Source organism: Arvicanthis niloticus, chromosome 12, assembly GCF_011762505.2.
Source record: "Arvicanthis niloticus isolate mArvNil1 chromosome 12, mArvNil1.pat.X, whole genome shotgun sequence".
Lineage (NCBI taxonomy): Eukaryota > Metazoa > Chordata > Mammalia > Rodentia > Muridae > Arvicanthis > Arvicanthis niloticus.
Window position 1 is genome coordinate 19,715,807 of NC_047669.1, and position 17,191 is coordinate 19,732,997.

The window sequence follows — 17,191 nt, forward strand, 5'->3', positions numbered from 1 at the left end:
AGCAACCACATGGTGGCTCACAACCATCTGTAATGAGATCTGATGCCCTCTTCTGGTGAGTCTGAAGACAGCTACAGTGTACTCATATATAATAAATAAATAAATCTTAAAAAAATTTTTTTTAGTGATTTTGGGGTTGGCATTTCTTATCCTGTCATGTGTATACCTGATCAGGTCATTCAGATACCTATGTGGGAGGGACAATGAATCTTTTTCAGCCTGTGAGTACCCAGATCCTCAGGGAGAACAAATTTTCTGTGTGTCAGGGGCTGGAGAGATGGCTCAGAGGTTAAAAGCACGGGCTGCTCTTCCAGAAGTCCTGAGTTCAATTCCCAGCAACCACATTGTGGCTCATAACCATCTTTAATGACATCTGGTGCCCTCTTCTGGTCTTCAGGAATACGTGCAGGAGACTGCTGTATACTAAATAAATAAATACATTTAAAAAAAATTTTCTGTTGTTTTCTATCATATATGGAGGCATTGGGCTGGGGCAATGAATGATGGCCAATTTTGGGGGCCCTTTTAATGTTTGTAGAGGTCAAGAATCTCTTTTGATAGTCTCTCTTTCAGCTCTCAAGAGGCCCCTCTCTCTGTAGATTGCCCCACGGATATGGGCTGTGGACAAATGTATGTAGCCCCAGTCTCTGATACCACTGCTGCTCTGGGTACCTGTGTCCTTTTTGGATGAAGCTGTCTGTTATCACAGATGAACCTCTTCATCTATTAAGGGAGTATCCTGAAGATCTGGTCTGGTCCCATGGATGTGGGCCAAAATGTCTGAGGAGTCATGTAGTGGCCCTTTAGGGTCTGGGTTAGGAAGCAGGGTAGCTGGGCTCAGGGCAGGTAGGGCCTGAAATGTCATCCTAGGGGGATTTAAGTGGAGAGACTGGTAATGAGTCATTCTGGCATTGGTGAGCCATTGATGGGGATGGAGGTCTGCTTGGATACCCATTCCATAGCTTGAGGCCTGGTGATGGTCAGGCTTTGGCCACTGAGTTTGTCAGCATCCGTAACCAGGAGGGCCATGGCTGCCCTCTGGCAACTGGGTCTAATTTCTTTGACAGGTCGTCCACTGGCCAGTGCCAGGGCCTGAGTCTGAGTCAGTGCTCCTTTGGCTATCCCAGATCTCTCGTCCATGAAGAGATGAAAGGGCTTAATCAATACTGGAACCCCCCCCCCCCAAGGCCAGAAAATAAGTGTAGAAACTAAGGCTTTTCTTTCTTCTTGGCCTGAGAGAGCCACCTCGTACCTTTTCTTTTTGTTGTTGTTTGTTTGTTTGTTTGTTGAGACAGGGTTTCTCTGTGTAGCCCTGGCTGTCCTGGAACTCACTCTGTAGACCAGGCTGGGCTCGAACTCAGAAATCCACCTGTCTCTGCCTCCCAAGTGCTGGGATTAAAGGCATGCACCACCACCGCCCGGCCTGCCTTTTCTTAATATGTAACCTAGATAGGTCACCTGTGGTTGGCAGAGTTGGGCCTTTTTTAGTGAAGCCTCAACAGTCTAAATTCTCCAGGGTCTCCAAGAGGTCCTGGGTCTCCTTTAGTTACTTTGTTTGGTTCCCGCTGCCATCAGGAGGTCATTCACCAACTGTAAGAGAGCTGGGTTAGGAAGCTGTGTTCTGTGCTCACTCAGGTCTTCATGGAGGGCCTCACCCTGTTGCCCCCTAGGACCCAGGACCTTTTTGCAGAGACTATCTTCAGGTTTTAGTAAGGCAGACTGTTGTGCTCTTACTATCAACAAGAGAGCTGGTGGGGTTTTTGTTTTGTTTGGTTGGTTTTGCTTTGTTGTTGTTTTAGGGGTTCTTAAACAGGGGGTCAGGGGTGCTCTATCTTTGGGACCTTTTTTACCTCCTTCTCTGAATATCTGGTGGTACCTGGTTGATAAAAACTAGAGCTGCCGTTCCTTTGACTTCTGGTGATTCCAGGTCCATGGGGGTGTGTTGTCGGAATGTCTCTATGATCCTCTCTAAGAAAGCTGTGGGACTCTCATTGTCTTCCTGACCAATATCTTATTTTCCTTTGGCCAAATTAGTGGGCTGTTATGCACCCATTTCAAGACCTGCCAACAGAGATTGGTGATAGACTTAGACTCTCCCCTTATCTTTAGTGATGTTAAAGCCCCAATCAGGATAGGTTAAAGGAAAGCCAGCCTCAATAGATGCTGACCAGGAGTCTGTTCCAAGCTCTATCAAGAAAGACATCCACCTACTTAGGGCTTCTCCTGCCCAGTCTGCACACGCTTGGAGCCCTGCTCTCATCAGTAATGTGGGTCGTGGTATGTGAATACTGCCTGAGCCCATGGCTGCCAGCATCTTACTAAAGGAGCCATCTCCTCCCTAAATGGTCTCTTCCTTTGGCATCTGGCCATCTGGCTGGATGTGTGTCCCTATAGTAACGATCTCAGCAGGCATTGCCAGTTAGATTCAAATGAAACTCCATTTTCCCAAGTCCCCAAAAGCAGTCCAAATATCCAGAAATAGGCTTGGCTTGGACTGTAGGAGGATCTCTGGCAGTTAGACAAAAGCAAGCATTCCTCGGCTCCCCTCTACCATAAGAAGTCATTCCCTTGCCTCTGGCAGAAAGGACAAATAGCCCTAAGAGGTGCCTATTAGCATATCAAAGTTCATGCTGGCGTCCAAGCTCCCTCCCACAAGTGCCTGCTGCACCTATCAGAGTCTCTGCCAGCCTCCAGCCCTTCGAACCTCCTCCCCAACCCTCCCTGCAGTGACTCACCTTCCTCATAACCCTGTTATTTTTGCTATATTCTCCTTCCCTCTCTCTGTTCTCTTCCTCTCTCTATCTCTTTGTCTCTGTCTCTCTCTTTCTCTCTTTGTCTCTATGTCTCTCTGTCTTGGTGTCTCTGTCTCTCTCTGTCTTTGTCTTTCTGTCTCTCTGTCTCTCTCTGTCTTTGTCTCTGTGTCTCTGTGTCTCTCTCTCCCTCTCTCTCTCTCTCCCTCTCTCTCTGCTCTGCTCCTGCTTCAACCCTGGCCAGACCCAGTCTGCCGGCCATGTTTAGCCTATGTCATTCTCTGTTCTGGATCCTTCCAGGTATGTCTGGCTGTTCTCTCTCTCTCATATTTATAATAAAAATCTTCCCCCATGTCACCATACCTTGGAGCTGTCATGCTGTCAGTTGATAGAGACACTAGTCAGGCCAACATGGCTGGAAATGACCTTATGTATTATGAGGTTCAGGTTAGAAGGCAACAGCTGTGAATGAAAACCTCCTGGAAGAAGTCTGTATTTGCAGAGACTGACAGACCGATTGGAATTTCAGTAGTCTAGAGGTTGGAATTTTCTAGCTTTAGAGTTTAATTATTTTATTGCGAGCTTTTTGTTTTGTTTTGTTTGTTTGTTTGAGACAGGGTTCCCCTGTGTAGCCCTGGCTGTCCTGGAACTCACTCTGTAGACCAGGCTGGCTTTGAACTCAGAAATCCTCCTGCCTCTGCCTCCCAAGTGCTTTGATTAAAGGTGTGCGCCACCACTGTCCAGTTTGAGCTATTTTTAAGCGTCTAGAATAGCCATTGCTTGCCCTACTCTGTATCAGAACTAACATCTTGTGATAGTTAATAAGAATCCTTTTAGAATCTATTGACTTAGCAGACCAAATGTAACCAGATAGCATCTAGCCCTATAGACTAGCTCCCCACACCTTGCTGTACCGTCCTCTCTGGTACCTCCCTGTGCTGGTTCAAATGAGAATGGCCCCTATAAGCTCATATATTTGAATGCTCAGTCACAGGGAATAGAACTGTTTGAGAGAATCAGAAGGACTGAGAGATGTGGCCTTGTTGGAGGAAGTCTGTCACTGGGAGTGGGCATCAACGTATTTGTATTTTAAACTTGATTTATGACTTTCTTCAGGAAATTTATAAAAACTTCATAAAGTTGCTTCCACATTGGAACATGGAGTTTGAGTTCCCAGGCCATGATTAAAAGTGGCTCCAGAATAAACTATCTTTATTTTTTTTAAGGTGAGAGCTGTGGTTTTACATCAACAGGTGACAGGAACGAATTCTGGACCCAAGCAATGGCCTCCTGGACTCAAAGATGCCAGCAAGAAACATAAGACGGAAATGATCAACTCTTTATCCTGTCCCTTTAATGTCCCTTGCCTTTCTGTCCTGCCTGGGTGCTGAGTCGGTGGTGCTTAAGTACAGTGACAACTACTCATCTGTCACCTCTGCCTTTGTCTTTATTTTTTTTTTAAGATTTATTTATTTATTTATTTATTTATTTATTTAATGTATATAAGCACACTGTCCTTGAAACACCAGAAGAGGGCATCAGATCCAATTACAGATGGTTGTGAGCCACCATGTGGTTGCTGGGAATTGAACTCATGACCTTTGGAAGAGCAGCCAGTGATCTTAACCATTGAGCCATCTCTCCAGCCCTGCCTTTGTCTTTATATTGGTACCTGTACACTTATCATCTACCGTCTATCTTTATGTCTATCCATCATCTATTTGTTTGTGTGCACACATAGCACACATGTGGAGGTCAGAGGGCAACGTGCCGAGGCAGTTCTCTCTAGCATGTAGACCTGACAATCCACCTCTGGCCATCAGGCTTGGTGAGAAATGCTTTTACCTAGTGATCAACCCCTCCAGCCCAAGAAAGAATTTCAAGGTAAGCCAAACTCTGCACCCCAGCGTCGGTGCCTTCCTGCCTGATCTGCCAGACTCTCAGTCTTTCAGCGGATTACATTAGGAGACAGAGCTGGGAGGTGTGGAAGGGAAGCTTCTCTTGGAAGCTTCTGGTTTAGGTTTGCAGATGCAGAGAGGGTAATCAGAAAATCCTCACAGTTGTTGGTTGACTACATGTAGGCAGAAAAAAAAAAAGGAGGTCTTTTTAATGCCCCAAACTCTAACACATCAGTCCAATGAAGTCTGTTTGTGTTAGTGTCTGAGGTAATGCTTTTCACCCACCCAGTGTGAGCAGGTGCCCAGGACCTTGAATGGCCTCAGACCTGCAGGGGCCCTTTGCCCAGAGGAGTTCTGAGTCTCATCAGTCTCGCTCTTCCTCCCTCCCTCCTTCCCTCCCTCCCTCCCTCCCTTTCTCATGCATATATCAGTATTTGTGAGCATGTATGCCTGTGCACCACCTGCATGTCTGGGGCCCTCAGAGGTCAGAAGAAGGCATCAGATCCCCTGGAACTGGAATTACAGATGGTGATGAGCCACCCTGTGGTGCTAGGAACTGAACTCAGGTCCTCTGGATGAGCAACCAGAGCTCTTAACCACTAAGCCTCTCTCCAGGCCCTCTGCAGAGTTTCTTCTCTTGGTTCTCTCCAGGCTTTATTTGGGGAAAGAGCACACTTCCTGTCACTCATTGAACAGGAGTTCAAGAAATATTTCTTAAGTATTTAAAGAAATGGACCTGGAGAGATTGCTCAATGGTTAGAGCTCTTCTTGCTCTTGCAGAGGACTTGGGTTTGGTTCCCAGCATCTACATGGTAGCTAACAGCCATCTGTAACTCTAGTTCTAGGATATCTGACCCCTTCTATTGGCCTTTGATAGGCCAGGCATATACACATATATGCAGGCACTCACACATACACACAAAGTGTTTCAAGATTAAAAGTGATTTAAGATTTTAAGAATATTTGAGCTTCAGTTTTTTTTTTTTAAATAAAGAATATTTGAAGAAAAATGAGCAAGACACCTTTGCCTCAACTTGCCTGCTCCAAAAGCCTGAAATCTAGATTTGATCTGCCCCTTTGTCTAGTCTTTTGGGGCTTTCTTAGTCTAGCAAATAATCTACAAGCCAGGATTCTATTTGTGGAAAAAAACAAAAACAAAACCCACCACTACCTACAACAATAAAAACCCAAAAACCCACCGAAGCCAGATGCGTAAGGCCATACTTAACCTAGAGGCAGGCACTTGGCACTTCTTAGACTGAGGGCTGGGTTGTGTGGCTGCAGCAGTGTCGCTACCCACGTCCGACTGTGGAATAAGGCAACGGCAACCGTGTTCTTCTTCAAGCGGTTTATTCAGCTATCCCTGTACAGCGAGCTTCCTCTCTCTCTTCTCCTCCCCGTGCATCCCCTTAAAACCTTTTCCTTGTTCCAATCAGCGATTGCCACGATGTCACTATTAATTGGCCACTCTCAATGATGCCAGGTAAGGCGATCGGGTAACCACACCTCTCAGCGCATACAACTCCATATATGGAGTTGTATTTTCTCTCAAGCAATGCCTATGCCAAGCGCCATCTTGTAATGGCGAGAGCAGAGCTGCTTCCCACACAGCAGCCCTCAGGACCTGAAAAATTTGATGGTTTTATTACTCCACATCTTCAAGAACACTTATATTTGTCTTTAAAACAACAGAATTATAACTACTACTGAAGTATGAAATGGAATTTCATATACTGGTTTAAGTTTACTTTTCCCTAAATTTAATCATGTTGGACATCTTTTCCTGTTTTTATGGAAATTTCTATTTCTTTAGGGAAATATATATTCAAAATATTGACAGTTTCAAATGGATTCTTCATTACACTATGGAATATTTCTACATATATTATGAGATAATTTATGATTTATAAATAGGAATAACAATTATGAAAACATGACAACTATGAAAACAGGTGTTGTACATGAAGACATAGCACCTGTGAGCTCATGTACACAATTGTCCTATCATGATCAATAAATAAAACTCTATTGCAGATGTCCACTATCTACTGTTTATACTCCTTCTGTCCTCTATTCAATAACTCCCAAATCTTGGGAGGAAAATGAGTGGTATTGATTGTAATACATTCAACAGCTACTGTTCTCTGTATTAATCACCATCTGCAAAAGGAAATTCCTCCAATGAGGGCTGAGAGATACACTAATCTATGGGTATAAAAATGGGAACTTAAGGGACAATTTAGTACAATGAACTTACTGAAAAATAATAGCATTAGGTCTCCCCCATATCTATGACCATAGCAGTCAACAAGTTTTGGCCTAGTTAACAATATCAGAAATAGATTCCATCTTGCAGATGCCATTTATACCATGATCACACTAATAGGCATAGCTTGCCAGTTCAATTACTACTAGACTGTTCAATATATATATATATATATATATATATATATATATATATATATATATATTTGGAGAAAATAGAGCATGCCTTTTTATTAAATGGTGAATGTAAAACAAAGCCATCTAAAAAGGAATCCAGGGGAACTGCCTTCCCCCTCTTACCACAATAAAAACATCATTTTAAAGTACAGGATAGCTAGCAAAGACTAAAAGAAACAAGCCTTCTAAAAAAGTCAGACACCCAGCTTAGGGGCCTTGATGAGTGATGTCGGACAGCACAATGTCTCCAATTCCTCCTACTGTCTTCTGGCCATAAGGCTACTTTCAGGGCCCCCTGATGAAGTGACAGCAGGCTGTCTGGAGCCTCTGGGTGGAGGCAGCAGTCTAGGTCCCAGCTGTCTGCTCCTGCTGTTCCGTTATGCCTTTTTTGTGTTCAGCAAGCACATGGCAGAGCCGATCCATGCCCGCTTGTAGTTGAAGGTGGTTTTCTGCAAAGACAAGGCAGAACCAGCCGGGCTCTATACACTTGTAGGATTGGCCACTAGATAACAGCAGCTTGTTGTCCTGGAAGCGCTTGTAAAGAATCTGCTCTTGGTCAAACATGCACGGACTCAGGCTTTCAAGTTGATCCAGACAAAGAGGCCAGAGCCACAGCTGCAAAAGGGGATCTTCAAGTCCTCCAGTATCTTAGTGACATGGCTGTAAGCCTCCCGGAGATGGCTATGGTTTTTAGGCAGGTACACCTGATTGATCCACTCTTTGTCCTGGAGCAGTCGCCACAGCTTGTACTGAGCAACGCCAGAGACACCATGGTAGTAGCCAAAAACTTTCATGGCAGAGGCTACCTCCTTGTTGTGTGTATAGAGAACACCAAAGCGGAAGCCAGACACGCCAAAATCCTCACTAGTGCCCCAGATCATATGGATCATGTTAGGATCAGGCAAGTCTTTTATGCTCAGAACGCTCTGAAATGTGGCAGATGGCTCAAACACGGACAGCATGTAAGTCTCGTTCACGATCACGTGCAGCTTGTGCTTGTTGACAAAGACCAGGTACTCTTGCAGTAACAATTGAGTGTAGACACCACTCAGAGGATTCTGGGGGTTGATGAGCACAAGGTCTTTGACATTTTTTGCCTTCTTCTTAGCTTGAGTCAGGGCAAGCTCGAGCTTATCCACAGTGAGTTGGAAAGAATACGAGTTGGTCTCGGTGACCTGGCTCTCCAAGTAGACGGGAATAAGTTCGACTTTCGAATAGAGGTAGGGGCTGAAGGGGAAGCCACTGTAGCACGGTGTGGGGATCAGAAGGGCATCACCTGGGTCACACAGAACCATGGCCAGAGAAGAAAAGATCGAGGAGCAGCCATTTAGAACCACCACGTTTTCTGGATCAAGAGGTATAGGTGCCTTGCAGTGGTGGGTCAAGAAGCTAGCCAGCTCTTCCCGAAGGAAGGGTTGTCCTTTCCAGTCAGAGTACTGCCGCTGGGCCTCATCAAGGAAGTTCATGTCACTCTGAGTCAACCTTGCTGTTACCAGGTCAAGGCAAAGCTTGTTCTTGATGGTACTAAGGTTGATGTAGCCCGAAGGGTTCTCATCCTTGTGGTATTTGTCTGATAGGCGTCATAGCTCTGGAAGCTTAAGTGGCAAAACTCATAGATGTCAGTCCCACGCTTGGATAGGGTGCAGCTGGCAAAGGCAGCCTCCAAATCATCCAGCCTAGGCCTGGGTCGGCCAGTCTGCCAAGATGACAGGGCCTGGTGCCCGGCTTTGATGGCACATCTAGAGTCCGAGCAAGGGAGAGGTGCTTGGAACTTCAGTTTCTTTACATTGTTAGACCATATGAGGTTGACAATCTGAGACAGTAAGTTGCCCATCTTCTTTTCCTGATTCCTGGAGGCTCTTGTGCGTTGTTGATCTCCTGGTAAGAGGCACTTCATCTGCTGGCTTGTTTGATACAAGAACTGGTCCGTGAGGACATTCTGCAACTTCAACATCTTCTCCTGCAGTATTTTGAAGACCTTCTTTTTGGAGGACTTCTTCAGCTGATCCCCGAGTTTGGGGTGGGCACCTTTCCAGTTACTCAGAGTCTGGGTATCAATATCGGCCATGGAAGGCTGGGAGCCTATATAAAAATAGACTTTATTTCTGTTTAAACTCATCTCTGTGCAGTTGAAAGTCTAAATCCTTACGCCCGCCAGGAGTGTCTTTGCCATTCAGGTAGCAGAAGCTTAGACTGTTCATTTTAAAATTAAGGTTTTAGTGGCATATCTAGGGACTCTTTCTGACACAAAATCATAAAGATTTTCTTCTTTCACAACTTCAAGTTTCATAGTTCTGGCTCTCAAATTTATAACCATGAGCTAATTTTTATGGATGACATGAGGTAAATATTTAAAATATATAAGTACAATGTATATATAAGGACAATATATAAATATAACATAAAAGTATGGTCTTTGCACTTTACCTTCTTAGCGAGGTTGCCTTGCTATTCCTGTAAATGCCAACTGACCAAAAATCAGGTTTAATTTTCTGGGCTCTCACTTTCATTCCACTGATCCACAAGCCATTATCTGAGTCTCCTGCTCATTAGATTTTGAACAGTAAATTTGAAGATAAGCTGTTATGTGTAATCTAATTTTGTTTCTTTTTTAATAAATAATTTAACTTTTGCATCATTTCTAATGTTTGAATTAACTTACCAGTTTCTGAAGAAAATACTATTTTTAATGCTACTATAAATGGAATTTTTGTAATTTCATTTTTTCTAGTGTACAAAAAGAATATTGATTTCTACAATGTGTTTATATATAGCTAATATGCCATACTCCTTATCAGTTCATAAGTGTGTTAATATATATATTACAAAATACACTTAAATTCCTATATGCCATATTATATTATCTACAAATAAAAATCATTTAAAAATTTTTTTTAGATACTTTTATTATTTACATTTCAAATGTCATCCCTTTTCCTGGTTTTCTCCATTAAAATTCCCTTTCCCTTCTCCCCATCCTCCTGATTCTATGAGGGTGTTCCACCACCCACCCATGAAATGAAGGTACATCATACGAAAACTTATGGGATACAATAAAAGCAGGGCTAAGAGAAAAATTTATAGCTCTAAATGCCACAAAAAAGGAAACTGGAGAGGGAATACACTAGCAGATTTCAGCACATTTCAAAGCTATAGAACAAGAAGAAGCAAATACACACAAGAGTAGAAAGTAGGAAATAATCAGACTCAGCCTGAAATAAACAAGTAGAAACAAAAAGAACTATACAAAGAATCTACAACACCAGGAGCTGCTTCTAAAACCATCCAGTGGAAAAAAGACAGCATTTTCAACAAATGGTGCTGGCTCTACTGGAGGTCAGAATGTAGAAGAATGCAAATTGATCCATTCTTATCTCTTCTACAAGCCTCAAGTTCAAGTGGATCAAGAACCTCCACATAAAACTAGATACACTGAAACTAATAGAAGAGAAAGTGGGAAAGACCCTGGAACATGTGCACTCAAGGGAAAATTTTCTGAATGAAACACCAATGGTTTAGGCTCAAAAATCAACAATAGACAAATGGGAACTCATAAAATTGAAAAGATTCTTCTGTAAGGCTCCATCCTTTTATGAGGAGATATTGGTAGTTGATGGCTGGTGATGATGGGTGAATCTTTTTGCGGGGAGTGAGTGTAGATACTGAGAAGTTGATCACAATTCAGGAGATGACCCCACATCAATAAATATATGACCAGCAGTAATCACACTTAGTGGAATAATTAAAAATGGACAAGAAAATGGAGAAAAGGAGGAGGAATAGGAGGAAAGGGGAGAAAAAGAGGAGACATGAAGTTGGGAAGGGATCTCAAAGGTATGTTGGATGTCAAGAATGGGATTATATGCATTAAAAATTATCCATATGTGTGAGATTCACAAATATAGATAGCATCAATTTTAAAGTTATTAGAGTTTTAGAGTTATTAGCATTTTAGCAGAATACATACATACATGTGTGTGTATGTATGTATGTATGTATGTATGTACGTACGTACATGTGTATGTATTTCAGGCAGAGAAGATAGTTTCATGGGTCAGGTAGCTGACACTAAGCATGATAACTGAAGTACATTCATTGGAACACACACAGTATGAGGAAAGAACCAAGTCCTGCAAGTTGTCACTATTCCATACTCAATGGGGCAGTCCCATGACAACACACAACTGATTAGCTAAATCTAATTTTTAAAATATATCATTTTAAATTGTTAATTTATTCATTGTTTCATTTCTATGCATTGGAGTTTTGCTTGCATGTATTTCTGCAGAGTAAATATGCCTGCTATTGCACATGGGATGTTTCTCATGGTGCCTCAAGTATTCCTATACAACACTGCTTGACAAAGGAAAGCAGTGTTCTGAATACACCTCACTTACCAAAAGTATTTCATCCAAGATCGCCCGAAGCTCTTCTGAATCTTCTATTGAATACTCTGATTCACTTTTATCTTCTGGTTGCTGCCACGTTTCAGTCTAAAAACCACATGTTAAAATAATTATACTCAAATATAAACTTTTACAAAACAGATGTAAATGTTTTTACAAAACATTTCTGAAATGTGCAAATACTTTTCTAAAATTATTCAAATGAATGTCTTGGTAACCATCATTGTTTTAGCTGGGCTTGAAATTTTTGTCAAGATAAAATGTACAAACTGTAGAGAATAATTGGCTATGTTACGTTCCGGACGGAGTCCCAGGGTTATAAAAACATGAAAATTATATCCTGCATTCAACTTTACCATATAGGTCCTAGATTTCAGGTCTATATGCATTAACAAACACTAGAATCTTCCATACTGAAAAGTGTGACAGAGAAGCAGAGTTCTGCTGATTTGTCCCTATGTTCATCTAATGGTTTTCACATTTACAATGAAGATAAACACAATGACCAGGGAGATATCTCTCAAGCTCCCTCCCACATCCCTGTGTGTGTGTGTGTGTGTGTGTGTGTGTGTGTGTGTCTATGGGTGTGTGTGTGTGTCTGTGTCTGTGTGTGTCTGTGTGTGTTAAGTGTAACGATAGACTTGGGTTTTCTATGTATCCCTGCTTAAGTCTGTCCTAGTACTAATCCAGGCTTACAAAAATCTTAAGGTAATCCCCATTCCTGAAATTAATGAGTATTGAGAATGTTAGGTATTTACCATCAAACAAAGATTGAAAAAAGTTGCAGAAAACAGTAAAAAAAAAAAAAAAAAACTGAAGAGAAAAAAAATCTTTTCAAAATGCACTTTCATTTAATGTTGCATTTTAATAGGAAATGAATATAACATATTGAGATAAAAATGATTATGCCGTTCATTTTAAATCAAATATTAAAGTATGAATTTCCACACCTCTGCTTTAAAGAAACTCTGATATTAAAAATCTTCAGCTACTATTAACAATGAACAGAATCAGATTATGAATGAAAATCTTTGGCCCATATAGAAAATTACTAATGAATCTGTATATACACGTTTTAATTAGATAATGGCTATTTTATCTATTGAAACTAAGTTTTGATATCCTATTAATATGTTTATTTGTTCTTCACACCAATTAAATGTATCTTTTTATACTACTGTGTAAAAAGAATAAAGTTGGGGAGTTCAGTGTTCTATATTTAATAATTATGAGGATTTTGATAAATTTAATTCATTATTTTATTAATGATAACTCACAAATCATAATTCAAGAAAAAGGGTGAGATTGAACATATATTTATTTTATCAGTAGGCCATAGGAGTTATAAAGTAACATACTGTCAATAATCATTCACTTCCCCTAATGTAAGAAAACTGCATCAACAGATGGGTCCATTAAAATAAGTGCAAACCTCTACATTTGCATTTGAAGATCCAATAATTTTATTCTGTAGACTGCTGTCACTTTCAAGAGTGTTTATTTTGTGTGAATGTGTGTATGGTGTATGTGAGTGCAAGTGTGTAGTGTGTGTATGTGTGTGTGCACATGTATATATGGATGTGTTTATGTGTTTCTTTTGGCAATATGTGTAGGTGTGTGTGTCTTCTGTGTCTGTGTGTACACTTTCTAATATTCTTCAGTAGATGTCATTTGACGGTTAGCTACCTTGACACATTCTACAAGTACTGAGAAATAATACATGTCGAGGAAAAGGTTAGTGCAGGGAGGCAAGCCTTTTATGCTTTCAACATCACACACTCAATAACTCTGTGCTACAATGTGAAAACTGTCAAAACATTGTTTACTATTCTAATTTCCAATCAAAACTCCCTTTTACCCTGGCTCCTAGACTGTCAGTTGTCACATGAGTTTACCAACTGTGGTTGTCATTTAAAAAAAACAAAACATGTCCACAGAATTGGAAACAATAGCATCTGATTGATTATCAGCATCTTATTATCATGTGAGACTGACTGTGCCAGGCTTAAGAAGTATCCATATGGTCATCGTTCTTATGAGCATTTCTAGAGAGTAACATCTACTGTAAAGTATCTCTGTGGCCTTACCCATCATTTTCTCGATTCTCCTCAACAGGAACAGGTTGCTCTTTAGTTTTTCCATCCTGTTTTTGTAGACCTAGGGCTGCAGCACTGTGATTCGGCTTTTCTGCTTCATGAACCACACTGTTCATCAGGTTTTCAGGCACCTCAGTTTGACTCTCATTTTCTGATGTGTACACTGAACTGTGATTCAGGTTTTCTGATACATGAATTACACTGTAATTTCCATTTTCTGAAGCATGAACCACACTTTGAATGTGGTCTTCTGATGCATGCACCCAACTGTCATTCAGGTTTTCTGCTGATTGCAACCTGATGACCTTCTGCTTATCAGCTTCTTTGGTGATCTTTAATGAAAAGTAATATAACTGACTTTAATTCTTTTCTCTTAAGGGAAAGAGTGTCCTGTCTGTCGGTATGTCTGTGTGTGGATGCTGAGGATTAATACTAAGACCTCTGCAGGGCTGTGGTGCCTGCGTGGGTGTGGGTTCTGTTGGGCTAAGTGGTAGTTCCCACGTGTCTGTCCCCCAGGCATCTGGAACTGCGGCTCAAGGGAGGTGCAGAAGTGCGAGAATTTGGCCGAATTCACTCCACCAGGCATTGGGTAGAAGTCGGGCTGTGAAAAATTGCAGAACTCCACTCCTGGCATGGTGAGATCACAGTGACACCACATGGGAGCAGAGCTCTTGGGGCGAGGATATCTGGGCCAAAGAGGCTGGCGAGTGACCAGTGGTCCCAGCCCTTGGGCACCCAGGTGCCACTAGGAGACTGCAGAAGGACATAGATGGGGGGATACGGGCTGGACTAGCCCACAGCCGAGAGAGATGAGGGGGAGACGCTCCAGTGGTGCCCCGTGGAGTGAATGAGACTCTTGGTCAAGGCAACTCACTTGGCTGGGTCATGGCTGGCTTGGCTAGCTTGCTTGAGTTGGCAGGCCTCCAGTGGCTGGAAAGTAGAGAAGTCCTCTGGTGGGAGATTAGGCGGTGGCTCATTGGTTGAAGGCCCCTTCTACGGTTCTCCACAGCAGGCCCCAAAGACAAGAGGTGGTCCAGGTTTTTAAAAGATTTATTGTCAGGAAAGTGGATGAAGCTGTATCCCATGTCCTCAGGGAGGGCCTGAGGTTAAATATCTTTTGCAAGGAGGAGGGTCTGGAAAGAAATGCTTAACTGGCTATGCACTCTGGCCTTTAGGTATCTCATTAATATGGAGATCTCTTGGAGCTCTGCAGCCTGTAGTCACGCCCTCTATCTGTGTTACATGTGCTATTGATCTAAGGCCACAAACCTTTGTTTGGGAGGGGCTATGGATAAGTGAAGAAGACCAGGGCTCAGGAGCAAGGACGAATTCCTACCATCCCATTAGGGTCACCGAGGTTCAAAGCAGACTCAACTGGGTATCCCACTGCCTCTCACAGCTCACTGCACCACAGACCTCCAGAAGAACAGCAAGAGCTCTTAACTGCTGAGCCATCTCTCTAGCCCAAGTAACTGAAGTGTTTTAATATGCAGTTTCCTTTATTAATTCTATCAATTCACTCATTAGTTTTCTTGTTTTTCTTTTCTTTTTTTTTTTAAAGTAGAAATGGTTTGTTTAGCTTAAAAGTCCAAGTTACAGTCCATTATCACAGGAAAGCCGAAGGAGCAGGAACCTGTGGTAGCTAGCCATAGTCCATCCACAGACAGGAACAATGAATGCATGCATGCTAACACTACAGTCAGTCAAGACTGCAATATCCCTGGGCCCAGCCCAAGAATGGTGCAGTCCAAATTCACAGTAAGTCTTTCAAACCCAGTGACCCAAATTCAAAAAATTCCTCACAGGAATGACCTCAGGCCAACTTAATCTAGGAATTTTCTCATTGAAGACACATTTCCAAATTGATTCTACATTGTGTCAAGAAGACAATCAAAACTACCCATAACAATGTACTTATCCTTTCTATCAATAACTTTGAGTACATTCAGTGTTATTCGACGATAAACACAATACAGTTTGAGAAATTCTTTCTCACAATCCAAATTGCCTCCATATATTTTAGCTGCTAAATGGAATTTGTATAGTGCATTACATTTTTACATCCATTTGCCAACTGATGTGCATTATCCATAATGTGTCATATATATTTTTATTTCACCTTAAAATACACTGAGAAAGCTGGGCAGTGGTGGCACATGCCTTTGATCCCAGCACTTGGGAGGCAGAGGCAGGTGGATTTCTGAGTTCAAGGCCAGCCTGGTCTACAGAGTGAGTTCCAGGACAGCCAGGACTACACAGAGAAACCCTGTCTCGAAAAACCAAAAAAAAAAAAAAAAAAAAAAAAAGCTCCGAGAAGTGAAATTGTTCAGCTCTTGGATTTCATTTATTTTAATTGTTAAGAAATTTACAACATATTTGAAATATAATATCCAATACTGCATTCACTCCAGCTGTGTGGGATCATTCTATTTCTCCAAATCTTCGAGAATATTTATATCTGCCTTAAAAAATAAACAGAATTAGAACTACTATAGAAATATGAAATGGAATCTATGGCTTTAAATTTACTTTCCCCTAAGTTTAATCATGTTAGGCAAATTTGCTGTTTTCATGGCAAATTCTATTTCTTCAAGAAAATATATATTCAAAATATTGACAGTTTCAAAAGGATTCTTTATCACACTATAGAATATTTCTACATATATATTATGAGATATTTATGATATATAAGTAACAAATATGAAAACATCACTTGTAAATCTATTCAAAATCTTCTGTCTGGTTTCTTATCTGTGTTTTATCATTTCATTTCTATCAAGAAGCTCAAAATTTCTTAGTTTGTTGAAGTTTAAGTTACCAATATATTTTTTTCCATAGGCACAATTTTATTGAAAAATTAATGTATACATATATTGTGTTTTTATCAAACTCACTCTCCATATTCATACTTCAAGTTTCTCCCCTATTCCATCCAACTTCAAGTTTCGCCCGTGTGTGTGTGTGTGTGTGTGTGTACGCATACCTATTTGTAGACAGTCTTGTGTGCATGTCTGTTTCAAAACCAAGGAGTCTAATTAGTGCTGTTTGTGTATTCAAGAGTGCAGAACCATCTACTGGACATGGGTAGCTTTTCAGTGGCAGCATATGTTAAGAAAAGCTACTCAACCTTGATCAGAAGCCATTAATTACCAAATAGATTTTCAGACAGGGATGGGGCTTTTTGACTGGAATTTTGACTGCCTTCATCTTATACAGGTGTGCATGAAGTCATAGCACCTGTGAGCTCATGTACACAATTGTCCTACCATGATCAATAAGTAAAACTCTATTGCAGATTTCCAGTGTCTACTGCTTACAGTCCTTCTGTCCTCTATTCAATAACCCCAAAATCTTGGGAGGAAAATGAGTGGTATTGATTGTAATACATTCAACAGCTACTGTTCTCTGTATTAATCACCATCTGCAAAAGGAAATTCCTCCAATGAGGGCTGAGAGATACACTAATCTATGGATATAAAGATGGGAACTTGAGGGACAATTTAGTACAATGAACTTACTGAAAAATAATAGTATTAGCTCTCCCCCATATCTATGACCATGACAGTCAGGAAGTTTTAGCCTAGTTAACAATAACAGAA

The 17,191-nt window shown here is 41.3% G+C and overlaps 1 protein-coding gene and 1 pseudogene across 1 annotated transcript in view; both read right to left on the reverse strand.

Annotated features, from left to right (window-relative positions):
* Positions 1 to 900: 900 nt before the first annotated feature.
* On the reverse strand, positions 901 to 9,378 carry LOC117718022 (putative inactive 1-aminocyclopropane-1-carboxylate synthase-like protein 2 pseudogene; annotated as a pseudogene).
* Positions 9,379 to 15,914: 6,536 nt separating this feature from the next.
* LOC143434009 (uncharacterized) overlaps positions 15,915 to 17,191 on the reverse strand; it is a 31,746-nt gene continuing 30,469 nt past the window's right edge. The window contains exon 7 of the mRNA XM_076911179.1: positions 15,915 to 16,050. The gene's annotated coding sequence lies outside the window, so the exon portion shown is untranslated. The remainder of the gene's footprint in view (positions 16,051 to 17,191) is intronic.